This window comes from Elephantulus edwardii, unplaced genomic scaffold (assembly GCF_000299155.1).
Source record: "Elephantulus edwardii isolate Elephantulus edwardi_28Jun2011 unplaced genomic scaffold, EleEdw1.0 scaffold00009, whole genome shotgun sequence".
NCBI classification, from domain to species: domain Eukaryota; kingdom Metazoa; phylum Chordata; class Mammalia; order Macroscelidea; family Macroscelididae; genus Elephantulus; species Elephantulus edwardii.
Genome location: NW_006399759.1, coordinates 31,494,388 through 31,510,025, shown reverse-complemented (window position 1 = coordinate 31,510,025; position 15,638 = coordinate 31,494,388). Strand labels below are relative to the sequence as shown.

At 39.1% G+C, this 15,638-nt stretch overlaps 2 pseudogenes; one reads left to right on the top strand and one right to left on the bottom strand.

Moving 5' to 3' along the window:
- Nucleotides 1-1,609: 1,609 nt before the first annotated feature.
- Nucleotides 1,610-3,178, bottom strand: LOC102871942 (annotated as a pseudogene).
- Nucleotides 3,179-10,103: 6,925 nt separating this feature from the next.
- Nucleotides 10,104-12,161, top strand: LOC102851745 (annotated as a pseudogene).
- The last annotated feature ends 3,477 nt before the right edge of the window (nt 12,162-15,638 follow it).

The following is a 15,638-nucleotide window of genomic DNA, read 5'->3' as shown; positions in this document are numbered from 1 at the left end:
CTTATATATTCACACACACACACACAAATACACACACATTTGAGCTTGAAGAAATAGAGACTCATTCTTTTCAGCTTTAGAAAACAGCAAAGAGGAAATAGAGTGCTTAAGTACAAGTGAGAGAGTAAATACCAGAACGCAAATTAGTTCTTAAATTAAAATGAAAAGTCAGGTATAAATGCTGATTAATGCTTCAGTTTTGGCTATTGAATATGGTAATGATTTATTAAAGTAGGAGGATCAAGGTCACAGTAACTTCCCTTAAAATATAACCATGGTAACTTCTATTCAGTTATACAAATGTAAGGCAGTATTTAACCCACTTTAACACATTTATACACATTAAGAAGTTTGAACCCTCCTGACCTTCTTTGACAAATGGTCCATTATTGAGTTCAGTGTTTGGAAAATGTGTGTGAATTGCACACATCATCTCAAAATTGACTGCTCAGTTTGAGACAGTGAGAGAGGATAATAGAGACATAGCATTCTAGGAGTACTGAGGTTCAATAGAAGGTTATACCTCCTTGAATAACTTCGCTTAGTTTCATATAGAAAAAAATGTATGAACTTTAAGGTTAACTATTTTTTTTTCTTCTCAGAGAAAATCTTGTTTCAGATCCTATTTATCCCAGTTTTTAACTGTGCCCTTTTCTTTGTCTATACATAACTAATCTTGCAATTTTGAATTGCGTTTCTTTTTAACCTTGTTTTATAATTTGAGGGAGCTCTGGTAGCCAAGTGGCAACTAGCTGTGCTGCAATCCCAAAGCCATGTAGCTCCCGGCTACCCATTGTCCTGTGGGAGAAGGATGGGTAATCTCCTCCCATGTGATTAAATGCCTTTGAAAACATATCAGAGGAGCAGCTATGGGTTGGTTGCAACTTGATGGTACACCACATTCCAGTTTGAGTGAAAGTTTATCAGGCAAATTGGTTTTTCATTCTCCAACTTAAATCCATTTTATTTCATGAAATTGATTGTAAATGTCATAATATATTAACACTCTTCCCTCTTCCTTCCTTTGCTTACTATGAAGATTCATTTTTGTTACCTGTTTCTGCCTTTTGGAATTTTATGTCTGGAGAAAAGATGAGTTTTGGATATTTTCTTTTTCAAGAAGAAATTATTTTTTATTGCCCAATTATTTTTTTAAAAATGTAATGTTTCATAAAATAAAACAAACTTTTAGTACCGTAGAAACCTTTTGACATGTAGAGCAACATATTATTACTATGAACAACTTCATAAACAAATGCTTCTAGTTAAGTATAGTGATGCTGAACATCTTGACTATACTTAAGCTGTAAGAAATTTCCTGGATAGCCAATATTTTCCTTGGCTTGGGGAAGAAAAAAAAATATATATACACATACAATTGGAAAAATATAAATAAGACCTTAAATGAATTGAGAATTGAAAAAAAAAAAATGCCTTCTGAAGTTCTGACCCCTGGATCTTAGGGAGTCTGTAGTAGTTAAAAGATTCAAGAAGCAAAATGAACCCTGTAGGTATTCAAACTTCAGTCTTCCAAGTGAGGTCCTTCAGATTCACAGTTGATTTATCAAAAATAAAAGCTATTTCTATGATGATAGCTCATGGCATTGGCTCATATACCGTTCTTCACCAGCTCGTGGATTCCATTCTCATCAATGATTAAAGGTGCATGGAATTCTTTATCTGCCACATAACTTTCTAGCCCTTCTCCAGCATAAGAGATAAGGGGAGAGATTGCACATTGGATTCGTACATCATTGGCATCCTTCAAGTTGAGATTGACATCAGCTCTGATGGTCTCTGACTTCCCATTTGTAGCACCGTGGGGGATTGCCGGAAGGCGAGAGCCATTTTCATCTATGAAGTGGCCACCTGCGTTAAGGACCCAGCAGTGGTGGAGAGACAGCAGAGCGTGTCTTGCAGTAGTAGGGTTGTCCTTCCCATTCTGGCTGTCTGCATTCTTCAGTGGGGAAAACTCATCTTCCCGCAATACTTCATACACTACAAACTTCTTTGCAAACTGGAAGATGTCAAAGACAAATTTTTCCATCTTTTTCCATTTCTTTTGTCTGGCTTAATGAAGCATCCCTGGGAATCCACGTATGGAATCTTCTTTTGAGCCACATGGTGCTACAACTGAGGTTCACAGATATTGACTACATCTCTCAGAAATGGTACAGTGAAGAAATGGTTGGCAATATTCCCTGCATTAAACAGTAGCCATCCATCTGAGCTATTTTTCTGTGCTATTGCCAGGGAAATCTCACTATATTCCACCACCTGGTACACGCCATCCACACAACAAACCACTCCAACTGGTTCTGTGGGGTTTGTTTTTTCTACTACCTTTGCTCCACAGTCTGCACCTTTTTGAATTCAAAACCCAATGCACCGTGGATCTGCCACTTTTACTAATATGTTGTCAACACAATAGACATGAATGCTCCAAATGCCCCTTCATTCCATATCTTCCACAATATTCTGAGCTGCAAGAGCCCAATAAAGACCACCATTCGCATCTGGAGCCATAGCAACTTTGCTCTTCTCTTCCAAAATAATTTTCCCATCAAACTTCATCGCAGGCAGCATTCCCTGCTGAAAAAAGATTAAATTTTCCTTTTTCAAACCAAAGTACTTATGCTTTGCAAAAAAAATTCCTTCGTAGATTCCATTGTTCTGGCACTAGTCATTATATACCATGGAATAATGCATTTGTTGCCATGTATTTTTCAGCTAATTGCTGTAACTTCAGGATACACTCTGCTTGAATCTGGAAAAGAGTTTTATGGGACAGCAGACCAACATCATACATCCCCTCTGAATATGCAACACCAAGTCTTGTCCCCTGCCCACCAGCGAGAAGAAGCGCTGCTGCTTTGTTCTGAGAAATCTGGAAAAGACCTTCACTTTCCCAGGCATGGAGCTGATCTTGATCTCTGGTGGCACTGCCCAACACCTCTCGAGGTACAGGTTCCATTCGGGCATCCACTTTGTCTTGATGAGATGACTGGCTGAATCCTTCCATGGTTTTTAGGAAAAAGAAGTCCAGCTCCTCAAAGCTCACGGCCTGGAGCTCTTCATAAAGCTCTCTCTGCTGAGCTTCATCCAGTTCATTCCAGAACTGTAGCAGGTGTTCTTGTCCAGCTTTGGACAACCTGCATTTGAGGTCATTAACATTCATAATGTTCTGGTAGCCAAGTTTTGTGTACTTTCTACACCTGTAAACCTCTCCCGGAGAGGATGCCGATCCTCCTGGCTCCAGCTCCCACAGCGTGGCCACCCACCAGCACCTGGCACTGGACGAGAATATATACTCCCATGCGGGGGGCTGAGGTGCTGGGGCGGGCCTGGAGCTACGACCAAGAAGAGCGCCAGCCCCGGCCACCCTGCCCGAGTTTTGGATATTTTATAATTGATTACACTACAGAGCAAAAAAAAAAGAAGAAGTTTGGCTGCAAACTGTAAGGCTTGCAGGTCAGGGTCAGCAACTGCTCTCCAAGAGAAGAATGTGCTTAATTGCCTTTGAAAACCCTCTGGAAGGATAGCTTTGGGTTGATTCCAACTCTATACTACACAGCAACAGCAATACTTTGGAAAGTGTGTCCTCCCTGCTGTTATTGCTCACTTTGTAAGCCTTTCTACTGAAAATGACCATCAATAAGATGGATTGGCAAAGTTAAGGCAATGATGGGCTTGAGTACTGCAAAGACAGTTCAGATGGTACAGGATGGTGCAAGTTTCCCTCTGTTGTTCACAGGGTCACTATGAGGCATAGATGGCTTGATGGTGTCTAACAACATTGTTTTTACAATGATTAAACTACAGGGATGAGTTCAGTTTCATATTTTCAAAGGCCATCATCTTAGGGGGTCCATCAGTATGCCTATCAAAACTATACACTTGGTGTTATGATCTTGAGTTTTGAGTTATGTCACAAGAATTTTAACTACCAGTAGGATTAACAGTAAAGATATTTTTTTCAATGGTGTTCCAGACTAAGATAGAGTAGGAAGCAGGACTGGCCCCTCACTATTTTTGCCATCACTTTTGAAGTAATGGGTCTACAAAATATCATCTGATAACAGGGAAATATCAAAGTAGGACTTACCTAAAGAACAAACAATATAAAACAATTTAGGCAAGTAATTTTGTCTATACTAAAAATTGTAGGTAACTAGAACATTATATCACAAATTTTGGAAAATATCTTTAAGATACAACACAGTTTTTATCAAAGAAAGGTAGTAGGAATTTATAAATCATACAAATATTCTTCAGAGGACATGCACAGGAGGATGGAGAAAATGACCAACTTGGAGGATTTGGGTTATGACACAGTATCTAGGGTCCATTAGAATCATAACTAAAAATGGTATAGGCAGAAATGAAGACAAACATGTGAAAATATTTGATATTTAGTTAATAATGAATTTAAGCATGAGTCACACACACAAAAGGAACTGGTGGCGTTTTGTATGCAAATTAAGGGAAGTCACTAATGCTATACTCATTCTGATTAATTAAGTCAAAGTAACACTGAATAGGTTAAGTAAAGACTGGGGGAAAATGTCAAAAACCACAACATTTACAAAGTAAATGCAAAGAGTAATTAAAGTGAATAAAGAAAAGCATTAAGTCAAATAATGAGATCTCTATATATAGTTGGAGTAACTTTAAGGAAAAAAATAACAAGTAGAAGATTAGAAACTGTGAAAAATGGAAAGTAATTGTATTGAAATAGAGAAGAATGTAGATACATATATAAGGTGTACACAATGTGCTTTAAGAAAATTAAATTCCCAGTTATGGCAATGTGAGATAGTATTTTCAATTTCAGAGTAAAAAGTAGCACTACAATCTAGAGTGTCTTCAGTTCTGTGAGTTTTTGAAAGCAGGTTGGCATGCTTCACATCTAAGGCACTGTTGTGTACGTTTGAACTACCAAGACTTTGTTTAATAATTGTTGTTAGGTGCCTCAGGTTAAGTAAAACTCATAGCAACCCTATGAACGGCAGATCTGAACTCTGTCTAATCCTGCACCCTTTCCTCACAATCTCTGGCATACTTGTTCATCATGTAACAATTTAGACTATTTAAGAAATCCATAAAATTTAAGGGCTTCTAGAGTAAATGTAAAGGGAAGAAAAATAAAGAGAACTCTAAAAACACTCTAATGTTTTAGCTTCTGTCATCCTTAACCATTTTTCAGTTCTCTGATCAATGATAAGTAATTAAGAAGACCATGAGCTGGATCAGACACATCTTAGTCTCTAGACTGATATCATTATTCTTGAACACTTTGGAGAGCTCCCTGACATCAGATTTACCTAACACAATTCATCTTTGTATTTCCTGACTCCAAGTGCCAAGAATGTCAATCGTGGAGCCGAGCAAGCTAAAATTGTTAACAACCTCAATCTCTTCATCCATCATGGTGCTGCCAAATGAATGACAGAAGAATTGATCCCTTTGACTGCAGTGCTGGAGAAAAATATTGAACATACTATGGATCACTAAGAGAACAAATAGGTATGTCTGGAAGAGGGTGAGACGAAGTTCTTCTTAGAGGCTAAGATTTTGAAACTCCACCTCACATACTTTGGATATATGATCAGGAAGGAGCAGTCCTGGAAGAATGACATCATTCTTGGAAGGGTGGAGACCCTGGACCTGATGGATTGACATGGTAAATAGAGCAAAAAGAATAGGTGTGTCCAAGTCAGTGAGACTGGCTCAGGACACGGTAGGATTCAAAACCATCACACATAGGGTCACTGTGAGTCATGGGTGACTTGATAGCACATAATAATAATAATAAATAACAAACAATAAGCACATCTTTGCATGAGATCTAAAACAAAAAAGTTAGAATCACAAAATAGAAGGCTAAGGATGATAATGTTTGTATTTGCTAGAACTCAACCCTATTGCCATTGATTGAGCTGACTGCTACTCAAATGACTCCGTCCAATTTTTAAGGCAGTAAATCTTTATGAAAGGAGACTCTACACTTTCTAGAGATCAACTCTACATGAAAACATTGAAATTTAAAAAAGAAATATGTAGAACATTTTGAGATGAATAATGTATATAGTAATAAATTTTACATCTTATTAAATGCTATTAATTTGAAAAGGAAAGAAAAAGGCATTCCCAAATGCATTAGGTCTCATGAGTTTGATTATAAAAATTTGCTGAGAAATTAATTTTAAATGTAATCCTATTATAGAATGTGAATGAAAATAAGCCTGGTTGTAAGAATAAATGCACATAACTAAAAATCCAAATTGCATCAGGGTCAGAGGGAAGATTCATCAGCAACCTGTGTTATGCAGATCAAACAACCTTGCTTTCTGAAAGCAAAGAGGACTTGAAAATCTTGCCACAAAAGATCAAAGACCTATCCAAAGTACTTAAAAGCAATGATATAACTTTAAAGACTGATTCAGGGCAGAGACTTTTAAATTATTTGTTATGCATCTGACAAGAACATGAATCCCATGCAAAACCTATACCTAGACCAAGAAGCAGTCATTAAAATAGACCAAGAAAACACTTTATGGTTCAAAACCAGGAAAGGATTGCATCAAGGATGTACCCTTTCTCCACACACTTTCGATCTATATTCAGAACAGATTATTTGGGAGGCTGGACATTATGAGGAGGATTGTGGCATCAGGTTTGTAGGAACACTCATCAAAAACATAACATTATGTAGATGACACAACCTTGCTTGCCAAAACTGCGGAAGACCTGAAACGTTTGCTGAAGAAGGAAGAGGACTGCAGTCTTCAATACAGATCGAAGATCAACATCAAGAAGACAAAGATTCTCACCACTGGGCCGATTGGTAGCACTATGGAGAAGATAGATGGAGAAGAGATTGATGTTGTTGAAAATTCATCATACAAGTTTGCACAATCAACACTTTTGGCAAGAGCAGTCAGGAAATCAAAAGATGAGTTGCATTAGGGAAATCTGTGGTCATAGACCTCTCTAGAATTCTAAAGAGTAACGATATTAGTGTGGAGACCAAGGTGTGTCTGATTAAGGCCATTGTCTTTGCAATTACTTGCTATTCATCAGAGAGCTGGGTAATGAACAAGAATAACAGGGAAAAAAATGTCTCTGAGTTGTGATGCTAGACAAGAGTTTTGAACAAATTATGGACTGCAAAGGGAACTAACAAGTGTGTCCTGGAAAGGGTGAAACCAATAAGCTGCTCTTTGGAAGCAATTATTTTGAAGCTCTTTCTCAAATATTTTGGGCATGTGGCCAGGAAGGGCCAGTCCTTGGGGAAAGGCATCATGCTTAGAAAAGTAGAGGGACAGTACAGGAAAGGAAGACTCTTGATGAAATGTATTGACACAGTAACTGGGGTCATGGGGATAGGTTTATCAGAGTCAATGACATGACTCAGGATAGAGCAAGGTTCAGAGCTATGTGTACTGTATGAGCCCCAGATGGATGACCTGAAGGCACATGACAACAACATTAGATGTACAGATTGCATAGTATCCTAAATCTACTGCCATTCTATTGATTCAAACACATACTTACCTGGAAGGAAAAGGCCCCAACTGGTTTCTGAGGCTATAATATTTACAGAAGAAAACGCTTCATCTTTCACTCCTAGAATGTCTGGCAGATTCAAACACCAGTGGTTTTGAGTGGTAATTGAAAGTTTTTACTCGAAGTATCATCAGAATCCTGTTGTTAAGTGTCATCGAGTTGGAATCAACTAATAAAAGACATTCAACTAGTAAATGATATTCTTGTGGGCTTTCAGAGGTCTAAATCATATAAGAAGTGATTGGCCATCTTTCTTCCATGGAGCAGAGAGTTTACTTGAATCACTTGCCTTTGGGCTGGCAGTGCAGCTCCTTACCACTAGCTCACCATGGTTAGGTCTACTAAAATTAATTTTTCTTTAAATCTGGACCTGTAGTTTGCATTTTGATTAAACTACTAACTTGTTCTCCTGCACAAATCAAAGAACTACTTTTTAACCAAAATGACCAGTTTACACCTGATGGTTAATAAAATAAATTAAAACAAATAAAAGAAAATTACTTTCCAGAATTCAGCTGCTTCAAACAGGAGGGTCCAAATTTGAATCTCTTAAGCAGGACTCAACAGACTTTTTAAATCATAAAGGCCCACCCACTGGGTCCTGATTGGTTTAAACAAGAGGCTGGTAGCCTCTTGATTGTTAAAATGAACAATTTGTTTACACCTGACCATTAATGCAAGGAAAAGAAAGACCAAGCAGTTTACACCTGATTGCTAATTAAATCAAAACAACTTAGCTCCGCAGAATCAAACAACTTCAAATAGGAGGCTCTAAACTTGAAAATTTCAAACAGGATTTAGAAGAGGCCATGGCACCCAGGATATTATTGCTGATGTCAGATGGATTCTAGCTGAAAGTAAAGAATACCAGAAGAATGTTTATTTGTGTTTTATTGACTATACAGAGGTGTTTGTGTGGATCATAACAAGTTGTGGCTGACACTGAGAAGAATGAGAATCCCAGAGCACTTAAATGTACTTATGTGAAACCTGTATCTGGAGCAGGAGTCTGATGTGTGAACAGAGCAGGAGGAACACTGTGTGATTTAAAATTAAGAAGGGAATGTGTTAGGGTTGTGTTCTCTCCATACCTATCTAAACTGAATGCTGAACAAATTATTTAAGAAGCTGAACTCTTTGAAGAAGAATGTGGCATTAAAATTAAAGACTCATCAATAACCTGTGTTATGCAAATGACAATGCTTGATGAAAGTGAGGAAAAATTGAAGCACTTGTTGCAGAAGATCAAGTATTGCACTCTTCAGTGTGGATTGCATCTCAATGCCAAGAAAATAATTCTTACCACTAGACCTATAAGCTATATCATGATGGATAGACAAGAGATTGAAACTGTCAACTTGGACCCACAATTAACACCTTTGGTACCAGCAGACATTAAATAAGAAGTTGCATTGCATTAGGAAGGTCTGAAATTGGGAGTCTCTCCAAATTATTGAGGAATAATGATGTAATTTTGAGAACTAAGGTTCATCTGATTCAGGCCATAGTCTTCCTGATCACTCGCTATCTGAGAGCTGGACAATGAATAGGATTGGCAGTAGAAGAATTGGTGCCTTTGAGCTATGGTGTTGGAGAAGAGCACTTAACATGCCATGGCCTCCCAAAAGAATAAATAAAAAGGTCTTGGTGAGAGTGTAGCCAGAGTGCTTTTTGGAGGCAAAGATGATGAGGCTTTGGCTCACATACTTCAGGCCTGTTGCTATTTGGGGTTAATGCTTAGAGAGGAACAAGATGCTTGGAAGGCTGAACAGTTAGCGAAGGAGAGAAAGACCCTCGTCCAGCTGTATTGGCACAGTGACTGCTGCAATGGGATCAGGTGTACCAGGAAGTGTGAGGATGGGGTTCAGATCTTTTGTTCATAGGAACTCCATGAGTCATACTCGACCCAACTACACCTAACAACAACAACAACAACAACAACTCTTTAACAGATGAGTAAGCCAACTGGCAACCTGGATAAATAATAAAAAATGATAGAGAACAGAATTGTGTAAACCTTCAAGAAACTATGGTTTCAAAAACATTTCTCTTTAGTAGAGTGTTTGATGAGAAGATAAGGCTATTGTCAGGATTTGTTACTTGTAATGGTTAGGTCACCTGGCTTTAAAAAAAAATAAAAACTGAGAAATCACTTAATTTCCATAAGTTTATCAATTTAATAAAAAATAGCAACACATAGAGACACAATAATGTAGAATATCTTTCTTTCTTTTGTCAAAGATAGCCCTTTTAATCCCTTTTTAACCTAAGAAACAAATTCATTTATCTTATAAGTAATCAAGAGCTAATTAAAATATGGGGAAAATTAAATAACTATGTTTGAATTTGAAGTATTTGTAATACTTATCATAGACTAGTCTCTAGCAATCTTACATTAATAATTACTTGCACCCTTTCAGGTCTGGCCTTTGGGAAAGATGGCTGCGGTGCAGGAAGCTGAGGTGAAAGTGGATGACTGCGAACCAAAACTGAATAAGAAGTGGTGGCAAACCTTAGTTTCAGGGTATTCTGCCATGGTGACCCAAGCTGCCATCAGGCTTGTTAGGGGGACTCTGAGCCAAACCTCCCGGTCTCAGTGGGGTCAGAGGGAGCTGCAACTGGGTCAACTTCCTCCTTTCATAGTGATTCGCAAGGACAATCCACTTTCTGATAAAAGAAGTGAGCTCAAGAGGCACCTGAAAGCTGAGAAGAAAATAGCAGAGAAGGAAGCAAAGCAGAAGGAACTTAGTGAGAACCAGCTAAGCCCGGCTGCTGCAACCACCAACCATGACAATGACAATGGTGTGAGCACTGAAGAGGAGAGCCTGGACCACAATCAATACTACAAGATCCAGAGTCAAGCAGTCCAACAGCTGAAGGTCAGCGGGGAAGACCCATTCCCACACAAATTCCATGTGGACATCTTGCTCACTGAGTTCTTCTTCCAAAAGTCCAGTCACCTGCAGCCTGGGGACCACCTGACTGATATCACCTTAAGGGTGGCAGGTAGGATCCATGCCAAAAGATCTTCTGGAGGCAAGCTCATCTTCTTTCTATGACCTTTGAGGAGAGGGGGTCAAATGCAAGTCATGGCCAATTCCAGGAATTACAAATCTGAAGAAGAATTCATTCATATCAATAACAAACTGCGTCGGGGAGACATGATTGACATCCAGGGGAATCTAGGGAAAACCAAGAAGGGTGAGCTGAGAATCATGCCCTTCAAGACCAAGCTGCTCTCTCCCTGTTGGCACATGCTGCCTCATCTACACTTCGGCCTCAAAGACAAGGAAACATGGTATTGTCAAAGATACTTGGACTTGATCGTGAATGACTTTGTAAAGCAGAAGTTTATCATCTGCTTCAAGATCATCACATATATAAGAAATTTCTTGAATGAGTTGGGATTCTTGGAGATTGAAACACCCATGATGAACATCATCCCAGGAGGCGCAGTGGCCAAACCTTTCATCACTACCACAATGAGCTGGACATGAACTTATATATGTGAATTGTTCCAGAGCTCTACCACAAGATGCTGGTGGTTGGTGGCCTTGACCAGGTTTATGAAATTGGACACCAGTTCTGAAATGAAGGGATTGATTTGACTCATAATCCTGAGTTCACCACTTGTGAGTTCTACATGGCCTATGCAGACTACCATGACCTCATGGAAATCACAGAGAAGATGTCAGGGATGGTGAAGCACATCACTGGCAGTTACAAGGTCAACTACCATCCAGATGGCCTCCAGGGTCAAGCTCATGAGATCGACTTCACACCACCCTTCCGTAGAATCAGTATGGTGGAAGAGTTTGAGAAAGTCCTGGGCGTGAAGCTGCTGGAAATGAATCTCTTTGAAACTGAAGAAACACGCAAAATCCTCGATGATATCTGTACAGCAAAAGCTGTTGAGTGTCCTCCACCTCACACCACAGCCAGGCTCCTTGATAAGCTTGTCAGAGAGTTCTTGGAAGTGACTTGCATCAACCCCATGTTCATCTGTGATCACCCACAAATTATGAGCCCTTTGGCCAAGTGGCAACACTCTAAAGAGGGTCTGACTGAGCGCTTTGAGCTCTTTGTTATGAAGAAGGAAGTGTGCACTGCCTACACTGAGCTGAATGACCCCAGGCGGCAGCGGAAGCTCTTTGAAGAACAGGCCAAGGCCAAGGCCAAAGCCACTGGTGATGATGAGGCCATGTTCATAGATGAGAACTTCTGTACTGTCCTGGAATACGGGCTGCCCCCAACAGCCCAACAGCTGGCTGGAGTATGGGCATTGACAGGGTCACCATGTTTCTCAAGGACTCAGTAACATCAAGAAAGTACTTCTGTTTCCTGCCATGAAAACTGAAGATAAGAAGGAGGACACAGGAGCCACTGATAATCCAGAGAGCAACCCAGTTGGCACTTCTGTCTTGAACATGATTGTGAATCGCATAACTCAGGCTTCTTTACACTGCTGCAAAAGAGCGAGGTCTGCACAGGATTCTAGTGTGTTGCTCTCCATGTTGTTACTACGTTCAGTTCAGGCACTGGAAGAAAGAAGAGGACTTAAGAATTCTTGTTTACTCCTTATTGTCAAATAAACCACTTGTCTCTATTAAGAAAATTACTTGCAATATTTAGAGTGATCCTTAATAATTTAAAGCAATAATATATATTCAAAATTGATTAAATTAAAATAATTGATGGGAAGGCAGAAGTGAATATAGATTTTGCTTAATTACCCAAGAGAAGTGTGATATTTAGATATTAGCACACTTTCCCACGTATAAGTTCTCTTATACTGTAATGTTCTCTTGTACTGTAATGTCAATATCATGAAAATAATCTTTTTTAAAGTTTAAATTTCTTGTTTTCTAAATAGCATGTACTGTAACTTACATGATTTCTTTAGTGACAAGGGAGTTCAGTTCCAAAGGCATATGGTTCAATTCCCCAGGATGGGTAATCTCCTCCTGTATGATTAACTGTCTCTGAAAACCCACTGGAGGGTCAGCTATGGGTCGGTCTCATCTGAAAGGTACACAACAACAGCAATGGCAACAAATAGAAAATGAAACCAGCTCATGGTTGTCTAGTGACTCTTAGTAACAAATAGCAATCATCCATTGGATACACAAAGTTGGATATTTTTAATGAGAGGAAATTGCTCATCTTTCTCTAATTAAGCAGCAGATGGATGTGAACTTTAGACCTTTAATTTAGTAACTCAATACTGTACACACTATGCAACAAGTACTCTTGTTGTTTTTGCTATGTGCTATTGAGTCACTTACAACTCCTAGCGACCCTATGTACAACAGCCCTAAAACCTACTCTATCCTGTACCAGCTTTATTGTCTCTGACACACCTATACCCATTACCCCAGTCACTGAATCAGTCCATCTCATCCAGGGTCTTCCTCTCTTGTGTTGTTCCTCCAGCTTCCCAAGCATAATGTCCTTCTCCAAGGATTAGTTTCTCCTTTCAACATGCCCAAAGTATGTCAGATGAAGCCTCAGAATCTTCCAAGAGGCAGTCTGATTTCATCCTCTTCAGAATGAACCTGTTTGTTCTCCTGGTGGTTCATGGTACATTCAATACTCTTCTCCAGCACCACAACTCAAAGGCATCAACTCTCTATCAACCCTAGTCATTGTCGAGCTTTCTGATGCACAGCAACTAATTACAAATTCTACTGGCAAGAAGCTGCCCTGCAATTCCAAAGGCACTTTGTTCTAGAAAACAAGCTGCTCCACAGAACACTGCTCTCTTTTGATTAACTGTCTCTGGAAACCTGCTGGAGGGCCAGCTATGGGTCAGTTCTGACTTTATGGTACACAACAACAACAACATGGCCTGGATCAGTCATACCATAGTCTTCACACTGATATGGTTGCTCTTCAGTCCTCTGGAGAGGTCCCTGTCAGCTGACTTTGCCAATGCAATTCATCTTTTTATTTCCTGGCTGCTGGTACAAAAAGTGTTGATTGTGGAACAAAGTAAACCAAAGCTGTTAACAATCGCAATCTCTTCACCATTTATTATAATGCTGACAATCACAATCGGCCCAGTGGTGAGAATCTTTGTTTTCTTTATATTGAGCTTCAATCCATATTGAAGGCTCTAGCCCTAGAACTTCTGCAACAAGCGCGTCAGTCCTCCTCCATCTCAGCAAGCAGGTTTGTGTCTTCTGCATAACACAGGTTGTTGATGACTCAGCCTCCAATCTTGATACCATAATCCTCCTCATAAAATTCATCCTAACTATCTGTTCTGCATCAGGATTGAAAATGTATGGGGAAAGAACACATCCTTGGTGTACACCCTTATAGATTTTTTAGCAAGTACTGCTTAATTTAAAAATGCCATAAAATATTTTTTAACATGTGCACTAAAATATGGAACATTTAAAAAAATTATTTTATTAATTTTAATGAACATTTACAGAGATTTTGGATTTCCATTCATTAATTGTTGCACTATTTTCTCTACCCCCACCACCCAGTTCATTCCTCTCTTTTTTCCCCTTGAATTTCTATTTTAATTGACCCATTGCCAAAGTTCTTGTCAAAACCAGTTCTGATTAAGCTCCTTTGTCAGTGTGTCCTTTGCCATTCCCTATTACTCCTCCCTGAGAGAGATTTCACCCTGATTCATAAGGAAAAGGGGATGGTATATTCTCTTAGCTACTTCTTGCTATAAAGGGACGCTGTGGGTTTCAGGGTGAAGATCTTCTCTCACTACTGTAAAGGACCCCTTTGGCAATAGGAAACACATAGACTATTGTGCTGATTGGTTTTGGAATTTAGATGCACTGTTATCAATTGTGCTTAACCATACATGTTCATATCCTTGAAGATGCATCATGGAAGTGTTGCAGCCTAGAAGACACAAATTTAACTAACAAGTTAAAAGTACATGAGTTAAGAATTAAAAGCAGTAATATTCCAAGTAGAGGTTCTAACATTGACACAAATCAAGTTACAGAGGGAAGGTAGTTCTTAAAATAAAAGGCTTATTATAACAAATAACAGTGTTTGCTTGAGCTTCCCAACTAGAACTAGCCTGGAAGCAGGAGCGGCATCCTTTTCTGAAATGGCTTGCCTCTAGAAACCCTATGAACAATGCTCCGGCCTTTCGTTCATAGGGTCGCTATGAGTTGTCTACGACTCCACGGCACCAAACAACAATAACGATGACAGAGAGATAGCTATGTTGGCCTAGTAGACAGAAAGTTATGCTACCAAGCCAGAGGTGGGTGATTTTAATCTGCGTCCCTCAGGCCAGGTTCAAATTGTCTTCCTGTCAAACATTCTTCCAGGTGGTATAGCACTAGTCTGTGCATTGCTGTACAGAGGTAACTCGTGGTTGCTGTGATGCTAACCACTGTGACACTGATGTGCCAAATGTGGTAATGGTCACCCATGGTGGACAATTTTTACTGGAGCTTCCCGACTAAAACAAGCCTGGAAGCAGGAGGAGCATCCACTTCTGAAATGGCTTGCCTCCGGAAACTCTATGAACAATGCTCAGTCCTTTCGTTCATAAGGATCGCTTTGAGTTGTATACGACTCGTAGGCACCAAACAACAACATCAAACAAATAACTTTCCCTGAGCTAAGATTCAATCCATAAAGATTGAATATTATCCTTTTAGAAGTAAATTAGACAACTTCATTTGTTTTCAGCTTTGTAGTGTTTTTTCCCCACAAATTTTATTAGGTGGATGAAGATTGAAAATTCTACAGAAAAGTGAAAAGATCATCATAATTATAATAGACAAACTATGAGAAACTTTTACTTTTTCAAAAGATAATTAGAAACTCTAATGAATCTCAAATGAATCTTTAAATTCTTATTTTACACATAGTAAAACATAAACTATTTATCAAAATATCGTTCAAGAAAGTCTTTGTACTGGCAATGGAAAGTGGAAAGTGAAAGATATGAGAGAAACAGGAAGAGTCAAGCAAACTAAAGCTGTCAACAATCTCAGTTCCTTCACCATCCATCATGATGCTGCCAATCGGACCAGTATTGAGAAGCTTCGTTTTCTTGAAGTTGAGCTTCAATCCAT